The sequence below is a fragment of the Mesoplodon mirus genome (assembly GCF_964341445.2).
Source record: "Mesoplodon mirus genome assembly, chromosome: 14".
In the NCBI taxonomy this organism is placed as follows: domain Eukaryota; kingdom Metazoa; phylum Chordata; class Mammalia; order Artiodactyla; family Ziphiidae; genus Mesoplodon; species Mesoplodon mirus.
The window spans coordinates 46,930,774-46,948,277 of record NC_138990.1 but is presented as its reverse complement, the minus strand read 5'-3'; the positions used below and the strand labels follow the sequence as shown (position 1 = coordinate 46,948,277).

Genomic DNA, 17,504 nt, shown 5'->3' with positions numbered 1-17,504 from the left:
AGCCCGGTTGTCACAGTCCCTGCTGATTAGTCCCTCCACCTCCTCATTGTCCCAGAAGTGCCCTGGGGGATGTAAATGCTTTGGGGGTACCTCTAGACTCTCCTGGCCTTTGCAGTGGATTGATGCCTTAAGAAAAGGGGAAAAAGAGCTGGCATTTATTAAGCATCTCCTATGGGTCAGGTCTGTGCTAAAAACTCTCATAAGGGGTATATATCGTCTGGTCCTCATAACACCCTGAGAGGTGGGACTCATCATTCCCATTTTGTCGATGGGAACATGGAGGCTCAGAATGGGGAGTGGACTTGCCCAAGGTCTCCTGCTAAATTAGACATAGTACCTGCCCCCCTTACCTCACTCCATCACAATGTAGAACTGTCTCATCTGTAAGACTGAACATACTTCTAGATGTTCTACTCTGACCACCCCCCCACCCATGGCAGTCATCTGCTCTAACAATTAACCTCCAGGTCTTTCCAACGACCCTCTTCCCTTGTTTTCTGGTGATGGAAACTCCCTCCACTGAGACAGGTTTTAAGGGCTTGACTGAAGAATGTTCCCCAGAAGAGGGAAGGTGAGATCTTAATTTTTCTGAAATAAATTGGAAAAATAGAGGGATGGATAGCAGTGTGCTACAGAGGTGGATGGAAGAATGAGCTTGGCTTGTCCCAGAGCCTGAAGGAGCTCTTGTGTCTGGAGTACAGGGACTGGGGGGATGGGAGTGGGCAGAGACGAGGTCTGCATTCCCTTTTATCCCTCCGGTGTTGCTAGCAGAGGCAATGGTGTTCACCCTGCAGCCCTGTGAAGACTGGATGAGTGGTGTCAGGTGGGCAGCTCGACAGGGTCTGGGGCTCAGCAGAGAGATCCGGGCTAGAGTGAGACCTGAAGCTGTGCTGACCACAGGTGGCTAATCTCTGGGTATCCTCAGAGCCTGCCGCGGTGCACGGCGAAGCTGCTCGATGATGGAGATGGCCGACTGGCTGAATTTCAGCAGATGCCCTCGCTGTGGCCCCAGTGCTTACGATACTGGAAAGAGATTCTAGAGGAACAGCCTATATTCTGGGCCCCACCCCACTGGAAGTCTGGTGTCCCCAAGTTCCCCCTATGTTGCTAGACCCAGCAGCATCCATCCAGCTTCCGGAACACATTGCTACCATCGCAGTGTTCTTCTCAGGCTCACCTGCCCTTGCCTTCCCCATAGCTCACCCACTGAGCCCTCTGATTCCACAGTCCCATTTCTAAGCTGGAAGCCTTCCAGCTGACAGCAGGACCCGGGATGCAAGACTCCCGGTGCGCACACACACACACACACACTTACACTCACACGTACTTCAGCATCCTTCTCGACAGGCCCCATGTGTCCATCAGACTAACTCCTGCTACCGGGCAGGAGACCTGCTTCTGGAAGACAGAGAAGACACACAGAAACACACAGCATCTTGAGTCCACTTGGTCGTTACTTGGAGGACTGATTTGGTCCCGAACTCCATGAGCTGCTGAAGATCTTAGGTGACAGCCCTATCGTGAAAACCAGCCAGGCGCAGGAATCCACCCTCCTGCCAGCATTTTTCAACCCAGGAAGGGACAACAGGCAGTTATGTTTGCCGGCAGAGAGCAGAGAGTAGGAAGCCCCTCCTGACCGAGGTGTGGAGGATGGCCGCGGTGTGAGGCCCACCTGCCCACAATCGCCCAGTGATTGCAGAAATCTTTTCCTTTTAAAATCATGGGGAAGGGGCTTCCCTGGTGGCTCAGTGGTTGAGAGTCCACCTGCCGATGCAAGGGACACGGGTTCGTGCCCCGGTCCGGGAAGAGCCCACATGCCGCGGAGCGGCTGGGCCCGTGAGCCATGGCCACTGAGCCTGCGCGTCCGGAGCCTGTGCTCCGCAACGGGAGAGGCCACAACAGTGAGAGGCCCGCGTACCACAAAAAAAAAAAAAAAAAAAAAAGACATAAACTCATGGGGAAGGGGCGAGCTGAGGGAGACAAGAACCTAGGTATGGGTGTGGCGTTCTACCCTGTTTGTAACTGGGAGCAATTTTACAAACTTGCATCATCTTTCCCAATACAATAGATTTGGGGGTTCAAAGTGCTGGCATGATGTCTTTTAAATATTTAGAAACCGTCTCCGCCCCTACCACCAAAGCTGAGTATTTGTTTTTTAAAAATAAACCCTTGGCAAGGATGCCACGTGGTGTCCGCAGCACAGGTGACTGTTGTGCAAGCCGGCCCGCCCGACGGCCAAGGGTGGGGACCTGCCCACAGCTGTCACCCTGTTCCTAACAACTCCTCAGGGCACACCCTGCTCATTAGGCCCCGGCCGCGCCTGGCCACCCAGACTCTTGGTGGAACCAGATTGCCAGGAGTGGGCAGCTCCTTGAACCCTGAACAATGGGCTGTGAGGAGTTAATCCAGACCAAGGACCGGGGGGCCCAGAAAGCTAGGTGCTGGGAGCTCCCTCTCCCATGCCTAGGACGGGCCTGGGCAGCCTGCACACTGGCCCAGCTTCCGGGTCTCCAGGTGGCCAGGAAGCAGCAGGGGCCCCAGAGGGAGCCAAGCAGAGCTCTAGGCAGTAAAAGTAGACTTGTGTTTAGAGGCTGCCTCTCTCAGTGGAGAGCTGAGCCACGCCGACATTACCTCACTCCGGCTCAGTGTCCCCCCAGACAGGTAAGGGATGGGACTTGTTTCTGCGTTATAGCTGGGGAGCCCAAGCAGAGCGGATGGGCAGGCAGAGAGGGGAGGCCACCGTCACAGCCCGGCACCTGCCCCGTCTCTGCCACCAGCTGGGCGAACGGCCCTGCCGGAAGCGCTGCTGCCCCCTGGAATGGATGCTACCATCTTGGGGTGGGGATGTGCCTCCACTGAAACAAGCTGCCTGCTCCCCACCTCATCTCACCCCCCACCCAGGTAATCCAGACCTGTCTCCCCTTCCCCCCAGCCCCCCGCCCGCATTTGCGGCCTGTGGCATGAGGAAGGACGGGGCTGCCCAGCCTGGCTCCGCCTGGGAAGTACGTCCCACTGGTGCATCTGCCAACTCAGGATAAACCGGATTGGGGTTAGGCAGGTGGCAACACGCTGCTCTTTGTGGAGGCTCCTGGCCTCTTGCTCCTGTGACACCAGGAGGGTGAGGGCGGCAGCCATCTCTGTCCAGTCACGGGGCTCAGGCCAGCCAGAAGACAGGCCGGAGTCACGGGCCACAGGCTGGAAGCACAGAGTCTGCAGAGACCCAGGGAAGCTGCCGGGAAAGAGCCCTGGCTTGGGACACAGGAGTCCCCAGCACAGCAAATCTAGCCCCCCACTACTGGGCTGGGACCGCCCTCCCCTCCAGGGGCCCATCTGTCCAATGATGGGTTGGTTTAGATGAGATGCCCTTACTCCACACTCCTCCACTGTCATCAGGCTGGGCCCCGACTCCCAAGCCTCCATTGCTTCTCTCAATAAACCCATTCTACTGGGGAATTAGAATTAGCCTCTGTCTAAATTGAAGGCCATGCATGTGCAGCTCTGGGCAGGCAGCCCTGGGGTCTCCTGAGAAGAGAGGAGAATCAACTGAAAGACAGGGGGCCCTACCTTGTACCTCCTACCTGGCCCCCATCCCAAACCCTGACCTCGTGAGGCTTACCCGACCTCTCCAGGTCTCCAAAGCAGGGCTGAGGTACTTGGGCCAGAACCCACTCCTGGAGACACGGGCACAGAGGCCCTGCAGGTGTCATACAGGATGGGGGGCTGTGAGCCCTGCAGTGGGGAGCCCTCCAGGGTGCCAAGGACCAGCCACAGGGCTTGAGTAGGAGTCCAAAGCCCCCTTTAAACCAACTCTGCTTCAACACTCACCCCCTAGGAAGGCCCAGAACAAAGAAACTCCAAGCCCCACACCCCCTTTGCTAACCACTAGAATTGGTTACTCATTTGCAGAGTGTGTTTTGGTCGACAAAGCTTTTTCCCATATGTGATGTCATTTGATCCTCACAACAACATGACATTTCCCCATTTTACAGAGGAGGAAACTAAAGCCCAGAAACTAAAGCTTCCGAAGTGGTGAAACCAGAACAGGGAGCTGGGCGGTCAAATTCCAAGGTCAGTGCTCTCTGTGGGGCGTTGTATCCCTATCTCCAGGCCCTAGGGACCCAGAAACACTCCACCGGGACTCAGACAGTGGGCTGAGGCCTTCCCAGCCAGCAAGGCTATGTGTCTGCAGTCCAAAGGGCCTAGAGACCCACCACACTGTTGCCCTGGGCCCACATGCAGGTTCACAGAGAAGATCGGTAAAGCAAAGCCATTCTGTAGCGGGCCTGAAACTCAGGGCAGACCTTCCCTGAGGACTGACAGGGCTGGATCTCTTTCCTCCTGCTAAAACCCCATAACTTTTCTCTTAAAGGAAGAGACCCATTTGCCACCTTCAAATCTCTGAAGAGCCAGGAGGAATGGGGAATGGCCATCTTCTGTGGGGATGATGGGTGGAAGAAGCAGCAAGCAGATGGGTTACAGTGCAATGCAGGGAAGAACCCTCCAGCCGTGAGACCTGCCTGGGGATGTTACCAGCTGCTTTGCAAAGAGGTAAGCTCCCCACCACTGGAGGAGTTCAAGCAAAGGCGGGTAATCGTTCTGCCCTGGGAATGTTATATAGGAAATTCTACTCCTCTAATGCTGAGTGGGAAGAGTGGGGCTACGTGATAGTTACACTTTTTCACACCAAGAGCCTATGATGAAATGGGAACTCTCTTAGCTTCTATTTGGCCCTTGAATTCCCCTCTATGAGTACCATAGTGGATCAAGATAAAGTTGTTGCTGAGTGTCTCTACCTCCTGCTGTTACAGACTGGGATGGAGTGGAGAGAAGAGGTCAAGAAACAGGCATGGTGGGCTGTGTGGTGGCCCCTGGACCACAGCCAGCTGAGAGTCTCATGTGGGAAGGGTCTGCTGGAGCTCCACGCTCTGAGGCCATCTTTATCTGCTGTCCCCGAGAGGTAACTGGGGCATTCCCATTGATTTGGGCGGCCAGCCAAAGACCTGCCTGGGCCTCATGGGCAACTGTCTCCTTTGCCACAGTGACCAGAATGAGTTGTTAGGCCAGGTCAAGGCAAGCCTGGCCTCGGCCATGGGTGTTGGTCAGCCACCTGTGTCCAAGAGACAGCTGGCCAGGTCACTGGCCATCCCTCCTCTGCAGCTGGCCTGGATTGCCCATACTGAAGAGGAGCTCTCTTAGGACATCTGAGTGACTGAAATCTGGAATCTGGAGCTGCAGGTGGAGTGATTTGACACTAGCATCCCAACACTGTCCGTGGAACACCTCAAGCTACAAAATTGTCTGCAGCAGTTCCTTGAGGGTTAAGAGAAACCAGACCATCCCCCTCATCCAGAAAGCCTCCCAGGAGTATGCTCAGTTGGTGAACAGAGGGTGGCACCGTCCCTCTCCCACCACCCCTCCTGGCCACCCACCTCCTGCTTGGTTCTTGGTTTTCCCCTGGAGGCATTCCCTGCCATCCTGGGGACGTGTGGGTACGAGCAGCCTTCAGGCTCAGCCCAGCCTCGCCCACGTTCTTCTAGGAGTCCTGGGAGCTATTCCGACTCATTCATTTGTTACTCAATGCTTCTGGAGCACCCATGCACCTGCAAACCTAAAACAGCAGATAATTCCCTCATAGAAAAATGGGCAAAGGATAGGAACAGGTGATTCCCAGACCTGGCCTTGCTACTTATTTGCTGTGTAAATTTGGGGAAGTAACTTAACCACTCTGTGCCTGTTTTCTTATCTGTAAAATTGTGATAATAATGCTTCTAATTCACTGGGTTACTGTGGAAATTGAATGAGATAATCCACATGTTATGAGTAGAATTTTGTCCCCCACCAAATTCACGTGTTGAAGCCCTAACCTCCCGGTACCTCAGGATTTATTTGGAGACAGGGACTGTAACGGGTGATGACGTTAAAATGAGGCCATTGGCCCTAATCCAATATGACTGGTGTCCTTGTAAGAACAGGAAAAGACAAAGAAATGGGCACACAGAGGAAACCACGTGAAGAGGTAGCAAAAGGGTGGCCAAGGAAAGAGGCTGAAGGAGAAATGAACCCTGTGGGCACCTGATCTTGGCCGTCTAGCCTCCAGGACCCTGGGAAAATAAATGTCTGTGGTATTTTGTTATGGCAGCCCTAGCACACTAATATACCACCCAAAGCACTAGAACAACATCTGGCATATAGTATATACTCAATAAATACTAATTACTGCCATAAATATTATTGTTTATCTCAGCTGTATACCCACCATATTAGTTTCCTACTGCTGCTGTAGAAAATTACCCCCAAACGAACTGGCTTAAGACAACACATATTTATTTTCTTATAGTTCTGTAGGTCAGAAATCCCACTGGACTAAAATCAAGATGTCTGCCCGGCTGTATTCCTTCTGGAGGCTCTGGGGAAGAATCCATTTCCTTGTCTTTTCCAGTTTCTAAAGGCCACCTCATTTCTTGGCTGTGGCCCCTTCCTTCATCTTTAAAGCCAACAGTGTAAGATGTTCCAATCGATCTTTCTCTGACCCTCCTGCCTCCCTCTTATAAAGACCCTGTGATTACATGGGGACCACCCAGATGATTCAGGAGAACCTTCTCATCTCAAGATCCCTAACTTAATCACACCTGCAAAGTCCCTTTTGCCATGGAAGGTCACATATTCACAGATTTGGGGGATTAGGACATGTGCATCTTTGGGAGAAGGGCCATTATTCTGCCTACCACACACATAATCTATGATTAAGTGAAAAAAGCGAGCCATAGAACAACACCTATAGGTTAATCTCATTTATGGAAAAAGATACTAAATCAATTTATAGAGAGAGAAAGAAACTCACACAACTATTAACCATGGGGAGGGAGTCGGGGCTTATGCTTTTTGTGTATTGTTCTAACTTTTTTTTTTTTTACAGTATGCACATATTCACAGATTACTTGTGTAATTTGAATTTTTTTAAAGTAATCCAAAGGGAAAAAGAAGAGATGAGTACCCATCCTTGGGGAGCTCGGTCTAGGGACATCAAACAAATCAACAGCCCCAAGTCCTCTCGGTTCATGGTCTGAGAAGTGGCAGCTGGCGTGGAGGCTCCCCCCTGCCTGGGTGACACTACCTGAGGTGATACTTCTGCTGGGCTCTGAAGGATAAGAATAAGTTTCCCAGATAGAGAGGAGGCAGAAGAGTGTTGCCAATGGCAGCGGGCCTGAAGGGGCCGCCCTTTACCGGGCGGTGTAGGAGCCATGGAGCAGAGGCCAGAGGCAGGACTGGGCTGCTTGGCTGTGGGCAGGCCCTGTGCTGAGTGGTGGTGGAGGCATTTCCTCATTAGATGTAAGTGAACTGAGGCTGTGTGATGAGACGAGAGAAGGTCTGACTGGATGAGAAAGGGCATGAAAGCAGGTGGCAGGGGCTTGGGGCAGCTGGTGCAGACAGGGAGAGCTGGGGAAGGCGGCAGGTAGGGCAGAGCCAGAGGCAGTGCCTTCCCTCAGTCCCCACCCACCTCCCACGGCCCCATCTGCAAGCTCAGCCCCAAGGCAAGCAGCAGGCCCAGGACAAGGTCTCGGGCAGCCTCTCCTAGGGTTGCGGGAGCTTCTAGGCCTGACCTAGGACCTGCTTCCATGGGGCTGACTGCCAGGTCTTCATGGGGTGTGCAAGGCAGCTGGCCACAGACCCGGCCAGGTCATCCTGGCAGTGAGGTGACGGCACAAAACCACTTCTCTTAGTCCACTGGGGCTGCTATAACAAAATACCACCGATTGGGTGGCTTATAAACATCAGGAATGGACTTCCCTGGTGGCACAGTGGTTAAGAATCAGCCTGCCAATGCAGGGGACACAGGTTCGAGCCCTGGTCCCAGAAGATCCCACATGCCGCAGAACAACTAAGCCCGTGCGCCACAACTACTGAGCCTGCGCTCTAGAGCCCGCGAGCCACAACTACTGAGCCCACGTGCCACAACTACTAAAGCCTGTACGCCTAGAGCACACGCTCCGCAACAAGAGAAGCCACCGCAATGAGAAGCCCACGCACCTCAACGAAGAGTAGCTCCCGCTCGCTGCAAGTAGAGAAAGCCCGCTCGCAGCAATGAAAATCAAACGCGGCCAAAAAATAAATAATTAAATAAACACATTTATAAACAAACAAACAGGAATTATTTCTCACAGTTCTGCAGGCTGGAAGTCCAAGATCAGGGTGCCAGCATGGTTAGGTGAGGGCCCTCCCAGGGTCTCAGGCAGCTGACTTCTTGCTGTGTCTTCACCTGGTGGAAAGGAAGCAAGGGGTGTCTATGGGGCTGGTTTTACAAGGGTGCTCATTCCACTCATGACCTAATCACCTCCCAAAGGTCCCACTTCCTAATACCATCACCTTGGGGGTTAGGCATCAACATTTGAATTTTGGGGGGACACAAACATTCAGATCATAGCACCCTCAGAGGGTTCCCAAGCTGGAGTGAGGCTGGGTCTGTGGGCGGGGAAAGCAGGCAGAGGGCCTTCAGCCTGTGGCCAGCCACCCTGTGTGCTTGTCCTGACTTGCAGAGAGAACCCAGCCGTGTCTCGAAGCTGTAACTGCAGATAACACAGAAGGCACCTGTCAGTGGCAGAGGGGAGAGGTGATTGGGTGGGTGGGATTAGCTTAGGAGGTAGCCAGTTCCCGTGTTCCAATGGCACCCTGGCCCAAATGATGGGCCCACATCTCTGCTCTGCCAGTTTCAAGCTGTGTGGCATTGGACAAGTTACTTAGCCTCTCTGGGCCTCAATTTACCCATCTCTAAAGTAGGGGTAATAATAGTATCTGCTTCATAGGTTACTGTCTGGTAAGTGCTTGGAATAGCTGGAGGCCAGCTGAAGTGCTAGTGGTCATTCCTGGGGACCTCCATGGATCTCCCAGCTCAGCCTGGCAGGCGAGGACCCCTTCAGGGTCTCCACAGAGCCGTATCCCTACCCTCAACCAGTCACCTGCTCACACCTGCTCCTTGGGCCCATGGGGTGGCCCCATCAGCAGGGCCTGTGGCTCAGGGAAGGGGGAGGAGGGGTGGCTTGGGCGCGAGGGCGCTGAAATGGTGGGCGGTGGGGACGGGAGGAAGCAGGGGGTTCAGGGTAGCAGAGACTCCCTTGGGGAGATCTGTCCAGGGCAGAGACTGCTGGTCACCGAATGCCTGGCTTTGGGGTATCAGAGCCAGCTTTGACGGGAGCCAGAGCTCCCGGCTCCGCTTCACAGTGCCGAGGTGTCTATCGTTATCTGCAGGGCTGTTGTGAAATGTTCCAAACAGAATTACATACTTTTAATTCACTTTAATTGTATAAAAGACCTGTATGTCAGACAGCACTTTTGAGAAGGGGATAAGGTGTCACCAAGTCAGAGAAATACTGATGATCTGGGTCCGCTCAGGAGAGTTGGGGGTGTGGGTGTCTGGATACTGATTCCGGCTGCAGGATGAGCAGGCCAGGGGCCCTGGAGAGGGAGAGGTGTGCTGATCTGTTGGAGCCCCCAGGGAGGCCCGTCTCAGATGAAGGGGGCGGAGCTCAGCACTGAGGAACTCAAGGAAATCATCCCAGTTTGCAAACTAGTGGCATAGCCGGGAAAAAGTAACAGCGTGTGGTTTTCTAATTCCATGGCCAAATGGGGGCAGGGGGCTACTGACCGGGGTGTGAGATGCAGGCTATCGATTTGTTTGATCTGTGAGGGATTCTCAGAAAAGGCCCGACCAAGGCAGGGGTGGAAATGATTGCAGAGGAAGCCCAGGCCTGCTGCAAACCGGCTGTGTAGCCTGGAACAAGCTGCTTGCACTCTCTGGGTCCCACCTCAGTCGTGTCGTAATAAGGAAGGGTAGCTGCATAACCACGACATAATTATCATGCAGGGCTTACTAGGTCTGAGTCACCTTCAGTACATTATCTCACATAATCCTTCCCATAACCCTATGGACTTATCCTCATTTTGCAGATGAGAAAATGGAAGATCAGGGAGGTTGAGTAACTCATCCAAGTTCACTCAGCTAATGAGTGACCCAACAGGGACTTAAAGGCTTGACTGGCTTTAAATGGTTGCTAGCGCCGTGCTCGATCCCTCGGGGTCAGCTCTGTGCTCCATCCTGAGCGTGAAAAATAGGGAGGGGTCGCCCCAGTTCCTTTGCACTCTACCTCACTGCTGCTGGAGGGCCGGGTCCTGGGCTCCATGTGCAGGCAGTGGGTTGGGATGGCCCCGGCCGCCACCAGGACCCCCGAGCACGTGGAGAGGAGGTGGGAACCCTGGCACCTCCACAACCTATACACCTCCTGTCCCCACAGGTCTGAGAAAGGCCACACCCTTGCTTTAAACTGAACTCTTCTCTCCAAGAGCTTATTACACATACCCTTTACACAGCAACTTAATCAAATAATAACTTCTGTGCCAACCTCTACAAAGGACCTTTTCACCCAGGGTTCATTTAATGCTCACAACCTCCCAGGCGGGGATGTCATCATCATTACCATCTGGACTGAGTCAACTGAGGCAGAAAGGCAGCCAAGGATAGGTGCTACAGCTGGGTGCTCTTGGACAAGTCACCCATCCTTCAGAGCCTGAGCGTCCTGGTCTGTAACCTGGGGATGGTTGTGAGGACTAAACGCAGAGTGGGTGTGCAGTGTTCAGTACTCTGCTGGTGCAGAGTAAGCACTCAACAGTGATAGCCTGTATTTTTTTTAGGTCCCTTTTTTAAAATGGACTTCATTTTTTAGAGCAGTTTTAGGTTCACAGCAAAACTGAAAGTACAGAGACTTCCCATACACCCTCTGCCCCCCGCCAACACACACACACACAGCCTCCCCACCACCAGCATCCCCCACCAGCGTGGTTACAGTCCCTGAACCCACACTGACACATCATGACCACGCAGAGTGCCCAGTTCACGTTAGGCTTCTTTCTCAGTGTTGTACGCTCTATGGACAAATGTATAATGCCGTTCACCCACCATCATAATATCCTGAGGACTTTCACTGCCTGAGAAGTCCTCCGTGCTCTGCCTTTTCATCCCTCCCTCCCCCTGAACGCTCAGCAACCACTGATCTTTTTACTGTCTTCATAGTTTTGCCTTTTCCAGAATGTCATATAGTTGGAATCGCACAGTATGTAGCCTTTTTAGACTGACTTCTTTCACTTAGCAGTATGCTTTCAAGTTTCCTCCGTGTCTTTTTGTGGTTTGATCGCTCATTTCTTTTTATCGCTGAAGAATATTCCATTGTCTGGATGTGCCACAGTTTCTTTCTTCATCCACCCACTGAAGGACATCTTGGTTGCTTCCAAGTTTTGGCAATTATAAATAAAGCTGCTGTAAACATCCATGCACAGGGTTTTGTGTGGACATAACTTTTCAACTTGCTTGGATAAATACCTAGGAGCACCATTGTGGGTTCATAAAGAGTATGTTTAATGTAGGCTCTTGTGTTTTTATCCAGTCTGACACTATGTCTTTTGATTGGAGTATTTAGTCCATCAATGTTTAAGGTAGTTATTGGTAGATACGTATGTATTGGAAACAACCTAAATGTCCATGGACATATGAATGGATAAAGAAGATGTGGTGTGTGAGTGTGTGTGTGTATGTATATATATATATATATATATATATATATATATATATATATAAATATATATAACTCAGCCATAAAAAGAATGAAGTAATGCCATTTGCAGCAACATGGATGGACCTCTAGATTATCATACTAAGTGAAGTAAGTCAGAAAAAGACAAATACCATATGATATCACTTAACATGTGGAATCTAAAATATGACACAAATGAACTTATCTACAAAACAGAAACAGACTCACAGACATAGAGAACAGACTGGTGGTTGCCAAGGGGGAAAGGGGAGGGGGGAGGGAAGGAGTGTGAGTTTGGTATTAGCAAATGCAAGCTATTTCTTTAAAAAATTTTTTTGGCTGCACACAGGTTTTCTCTAGTTGCAGCGAGCAGGGGCTACTCTTTGTTGTGGTGCGCGGGCTTATTGCAGTGGCTTCTCTTGTTGCGGAGCGTGGGCTCTAGGCGCGCGGGCTTCAGTAGTTGCAGCACACAGGCTCAGTAGTTGTAGTACATGGGCTTAGTTGCCCCATGGCATGTGGGATCTTCCTGGACCAGGACTCGAACCCATGTCCCCTGCATTGGCAGGCGGATTCTTAACCTCTGTGCCACCAGGGAAGTCCACAAACTATTATATACATGTATAACTGAGTCACTTTGCTGTATACCAGAAACTAACACAACATTATAAATCAACTATACTTCAATAAAACAAAATTTTTTTTTAAAAAGAGTATATTTAGTTTTGTAAGAAACGGCCAAACTGTCTTCCAGAGTGGCTGTACCATTTCTCTTTCCCACCAGCAATGGCTGTAGCTTTTATTTTTATTGAGAAACAAGAAGTGACTAGCTTAAGATTATACAGCCATTTGTTGGCAGAAGAAGGGCCTGAGGACAGTACCACTTCGGGTGGTTTCCCTTCGACCACATTGCCCCTCAGCCAGACACACCAATCTCAGGCCCTGACAAACACTCACACTTATTCACTATGGCTTTCAAGACCCACTTCTCGGTGCAGATGTGTGTGGAGCACTCCTCGTCTGCCCCATCCAGGAAAGCCTGCCATCCAGTCCCTGCATCTGAGAAGATTGTGATGCTCTTGTCCCACGCCCGGGTGCATAGGGGCCAGTGTCCAGGTGTTCCAAGCTTACCTGTACCTGGAGAAGAACCAGATGTCCTGGAAGACTCTTTCTCCTGTCAAAGTAGACCCAGCCAGCCCCACAGTCCCAGGAGTCACTGTGACTTCACCAGGGACTGGCAGAGGGAAAGAAACGGCCCCTACGCTCGCCCCTTACTCCAGCTGAGTCCTTCCTTCCTCCCTCCCTTCTTTAGGTGAAATTCACACAATAAAATTAACCATTTTTGGGCTTCCCTGGTGGTGCAGTGGTTGAGAGTCTGCCTGCCAATGCAGGGGACACGGGTTCGTACCCCGGTCCAGGAAGATCCCACATGCCGCGGAGCGGCTGGGCCCGTGAGCCATGGCCGCTGAGCCTGCACGTCCGGAGCCTGTGCTCCGCAATGGGAGAGGTTGCAACAGTGAGAGGCCTGCGTACCGCAAAAAAAAAAAAAAAAAAAAAAAAGTAACCATTTTTAAAGTGTACAATTCAGCGGCCTTTATTACATTTCACAATGTTGTGCAACCACCACCTCTACCTGTTTCTAAAACATTTTTATCACCTCAAAAGAAAAACCCTGTACCCGTTGATCTATCACTCCCCATCCTCTCTCTCCCCAGCCCCTGGCAACCACCAACCCACATTCTACCTCTTTGGGTGTACCTATTCTGGTAACAGAATAAACGGAATCATAGAGCCAGACCTTTTGTGTCTGGCTCCAAACACGTTTCTCGGACCACACTTTCTGTAACTTCCTGAGGAAGGAGGAGAAGCAGGGGCTTCTGCTGTTTCCTTTGCTTCCGTCCCTGCCCCCGGTCTACACCGCCCTGCACCCCCTGCCCACAGCGCCTGTGGCCCACCTCGTCCGTTCCGTGCCATTTCCTAGTTCTTGTAACTACCCCCCAGCTGAGTACCTTGATGCTTCCTAGATTCAGTCAACAAATAGCTTCTGGGCTGGCCGGGGAGACAGACAGGTAAACAATCATTGCAGCGGTATGATGAGGCACTGCTAGGGGGGTTTCAGAGCGTCAGGGGAGTCCAGAGGAGAGACATGGAACCCAGCCTTGGGCTGAGGGTGGTCAGGGAAGATAACATGGAGACTGGGGGCTCCGTCTGTCTTGTTCATGCTGTTTGTTTCCTCAGCACTTAGCACAGTTCCTGGCACCTAGAACAGGATGAATGACAAGTCCATCCATCAATCAAAGCAGCTCTTGGCTAAGAGCTGAAGGATGAAGTTGTTTATACCATAAATTGGGCATAAGTTATCCGAAGACTTGTAGGCAAAGGTTCAGCCCCTATAATACCCTGAAAGACGTTTCAATCTAGATCAGCATGGAAGGGGACGGGAGTCAAGTGGGAAGACATGGGGCCAGATCACACAAGGCCTTGGAAGCTGCACAAAGGAGACTGACTTTAACCTGCATGAAAAGAGGAAGGACTTCAAGAAGATTTGCATTTTAGCAACTCATCATTCTAATCTAGGTTAGAGGTGATGATGACCTAAGGACGTGTCAGGAGGACAGAAGAGAGCTCATTCTTGCCCTCCTGCAGCTGATGTTCCAGTGGGAACAGAGATACTTAATATGCCGTTTAAAATAATTAAATAGTCCCAAAGGTGCAAGGTGATCTGAGGGATGCCATGGCAGGGAAATCTTTAAATTTCAGTGACCTTTAAATTGAGACCTGAGAAATGAACAGGAGATGGTCAGAGAGAGAGAGAGGCAAAGAGATTTCCAGGCTACACTAAAGCTGTTATGAAGGTCCTGAGCAAAATGTGTTGAAGGAACTGAGAAAAGTCCAGTGTGGTTTTTGAGAAAATGTGAGGCTGGGAGTTTGACCAGATGAGGCCGGGGAGGAAGAAGGAATCAAACCCCAAAGAACCCGCTTACACATTTTGAAATTACCCTCAGCAAAACAGGAAGTTTTTAATGATGTAAGCAGGATCCTATTTTTCAAAATAGGATCACTTGCATTTCTCTTTTGCATTTCTGTGCATGTGACCTGCTTCCTGATCAGTGCATTCGTCTGCTTGCCTTGAAAGTGGGGTCAGAATTATCAAAGAAAAAAAATTCAGAGAAGGAGATAAGTAGTATTTAGCTTCTGACATTGAAAATAAGATTTTTCAGCCAGGCAATAGTCTTGAAAGACAGTCTCTATCAAAAAAAAAGGATGTTCTGGATGTCTTTAACTTTCTCTTTAAGATTTCAAGAAGCTAACCTGACAGAATTGATCTTAGGGCTTTATCTAAAGAAGAGAACAGGGACTTCCCTGGCGGCCCAGTGGTTAGGACTCCACACTTCCACTGCAGGGGGCACAGGTTCGATCTCTGGTCGGGGAACTAAGATACCGCGTGCCACATGGTGCGGCCAAATAAATAAATAAGCGTGCAAGCTACAAAAAAGAAAAAAATGAAGAGGAGAACAGAGGAGAGAGCCTTGATCTCTAGTCTGGAAGATGTTGGGGAGGAGGTAAGAGAGGAAGCAAGTGCGGAAGGAAGTCAGGTGTGCACCCTAGTGGTCCATCCTCCAGTTGAGGTCCCAGATAGCACAGGTGTGTTAGATGAGGGAGGGAGGGGAGCCTGGGAGGAGATTTCCCTAAATATCTCTCTAGAGGTCTTCACATCAAAGTAAATTGCAGGGTGGCTAGGCACAGGGAAGGTTTGAATTTAACCTTCTGAAGCCACCCTGGGTTCCCATGCAGTGTTAAAATGATGGCTGCATTAGATCTGTAGCTGTGGGTTTTATATAAGAAACAGACAAGAAGCAGATGGATTGAAATCCTGCTAAGCATTTTTTTTAATGCATTGAACAAACAACAACAAAAAGTATTGACTATGGCCTGTCATTTAATAGTTACTTCCTTATACAATCCCTGGGTCCCAGAACCTGCAGTAGCAGGAAGTAGACGGTGAACACTCTGAAGCTCCCAGGGGCCTGCTCACCAATGCCTGTTTCAGGCGTAGCCATGGGGGATAATGCACCAAGAAGGGCCTCCCAGAAGGAGAAGCCCAGAGACACAGACAGTGGACAAAGCTCCACTGCCGGGGAGGGGGGTTCCCTCCTCCAGTCTATCAGTATCTGATCATTGCCATGAACCAGTGTCGGATGTGTTCCCTTGACTCCCTTTTCTGAATGGGAGTCTTCACTGCAGTTATCCTATTCCTATTCCACCTGGCAAGTAAGTATGGGGTGGAGTGTTTTCACTTAGATGTGTTCAGACCATACAGAGCTTCATCTGAAGCCCATGGAGAGGGCTGCACATTGCCTGATGATCCTGGGCCCTTGATCTGCCTGAGGCTTTGGAGTTGTCTCCCCGGGGGAGGAAAGGAAATAATTCATTGTATGAGAAGAGGGAGGCATATAAATTTTGGGGTGGCCAAAGGGCAGACTATGGCAGAAACTGCCTGTTGGTTACTCCAGTACCCATTCTTCCCTTCTTCCTCAATAACACAACCCCCAATTTTATGACTAAGGCTGTGTATCACTAAGGCTGTATTTAAGATTACATTTCTCAGACTCCCTTGCAGCTAGCTCTGACCATGGGTGTAACTTCTAGCTAATAACATATAAATAGAAGTGTCATAAGGTTTTTCAGGAAACTCTCTGTAAGAGGGAAGGAGTTGAAATAAAAGAAGGGGAGGGGAAGCCTGTCTCCCATTCCACCATACTGCTTCTTGGAAAGCAAACATGATGGCTAGAGTTTGGTAGAACATGGATCATGGAAATTAGGGCCATATCTTGGGAATGGACAGGAAAGAAAAGCTAGAGGATTTTGGCCCCTGACAACTTCATGAAACCACCAGACTAGCCCTCAAGCTCTGGCTCCAGACTTTTATAGGAGAGACTAAAGCTCTGTGTGTTCAAGGTTCTGTTTATTTGGGTTTTCTGTCACTGGCAGCTGAATGTAATACTAATGGATATATCTCTACCACAGGCTTTGAGTGGGAGACTTACATAATCAATTTAGTGGTTGGGCCCCAGAACCTGCAGACTGTGAGCACACAAAATGTTGGCGCTATGGCTGCAGAATGAGGATTGGAGGTGACATCCCAGGTGCGGGATGACAGGGGTTTGTACGAGGATGGTGATGGTAGGGTTGGATAGCACATTCAGATCTGAAGCATATTTAGGAAGTGAGACAGGAGTTGGTGGTGGTGAGGGAGAGATGAGAAGTCAAGGGCAGGAAGAGGGAAGCCAAAGAAAATGGCATTGCAAGGAAGGAGCGGTGAGCAGAGCCAGCTGCTGTGCCGTGGTCAAGGAAGATGGCGGGCTGAGATATATCTGTAGGATTTGGTCACAAGGAAGTAGTCTCAGGGCAGTGGAGGTGGAAGCACACTTGAGTGGGTTGAGGAAAGAGTGGGAGGTGAGGAAGGGGGCCCAGCGAGTAAAGATAACTCCTCCGAGGCTGAAATAGGGATGGAGTCAAGGGAGGGCTCTTATCTCTTTTAAGATGGGCAAGACTGGACCTCATTTAATGGGAAGAGCCCTTAGAGAGGCAGGGGTCAACGACGGAATAAGAAGAGGTATAAGCTGCTTGATGAAGGTCCCTGAGAAGAAGGTGGGAGGAATGAGCCTTGGGGAGCAGGAGGGACCCTTCTCTGTTAAAGCAGGCAAAGGAGGGCAGGCAGGGGACACGTTGTCTCTCTCCCGGGCTGTGGGCAGAGCCCCTGGCCACCCTGCTCCCCGCTCCCACCTCCCCAGCCTGCACATCTGCTGCCTCAATATTTCTAGTGTGTGACGGAAGCCATGTCCATACCCGCCGCCCCCCTGCCTACAGCTCCCAATACCTCAAAACAAAATTCTCATTTCTGCTTACATTTGGGGTCTCAGCTTA

General features: G+C 50.8%; 1 protein-coding gene across 1 annotated transcript in view; it reads right to left on the bottom strand.

Moving 5' to 3' along the window:
* The window catches only part of PLB1 (phospholipase B1), a 193,667-nt gene extending 185,171 nt beyond the window's left edge, over positions 1 to 8,496 (bottom strand). The window contains exon 1 of the mRNA XM_082643282.1: positions 8,161 to 8,496. The gene's annotated coding sequence lies outside the window, so the exon portion shown is untranslated. The remainder of the gene's footprint in view (positions 1 to 8,160) is intronic.
* Between the last annotated feature and the right edge of the window lie 9,008 nt (positions 8,497 to 17,504).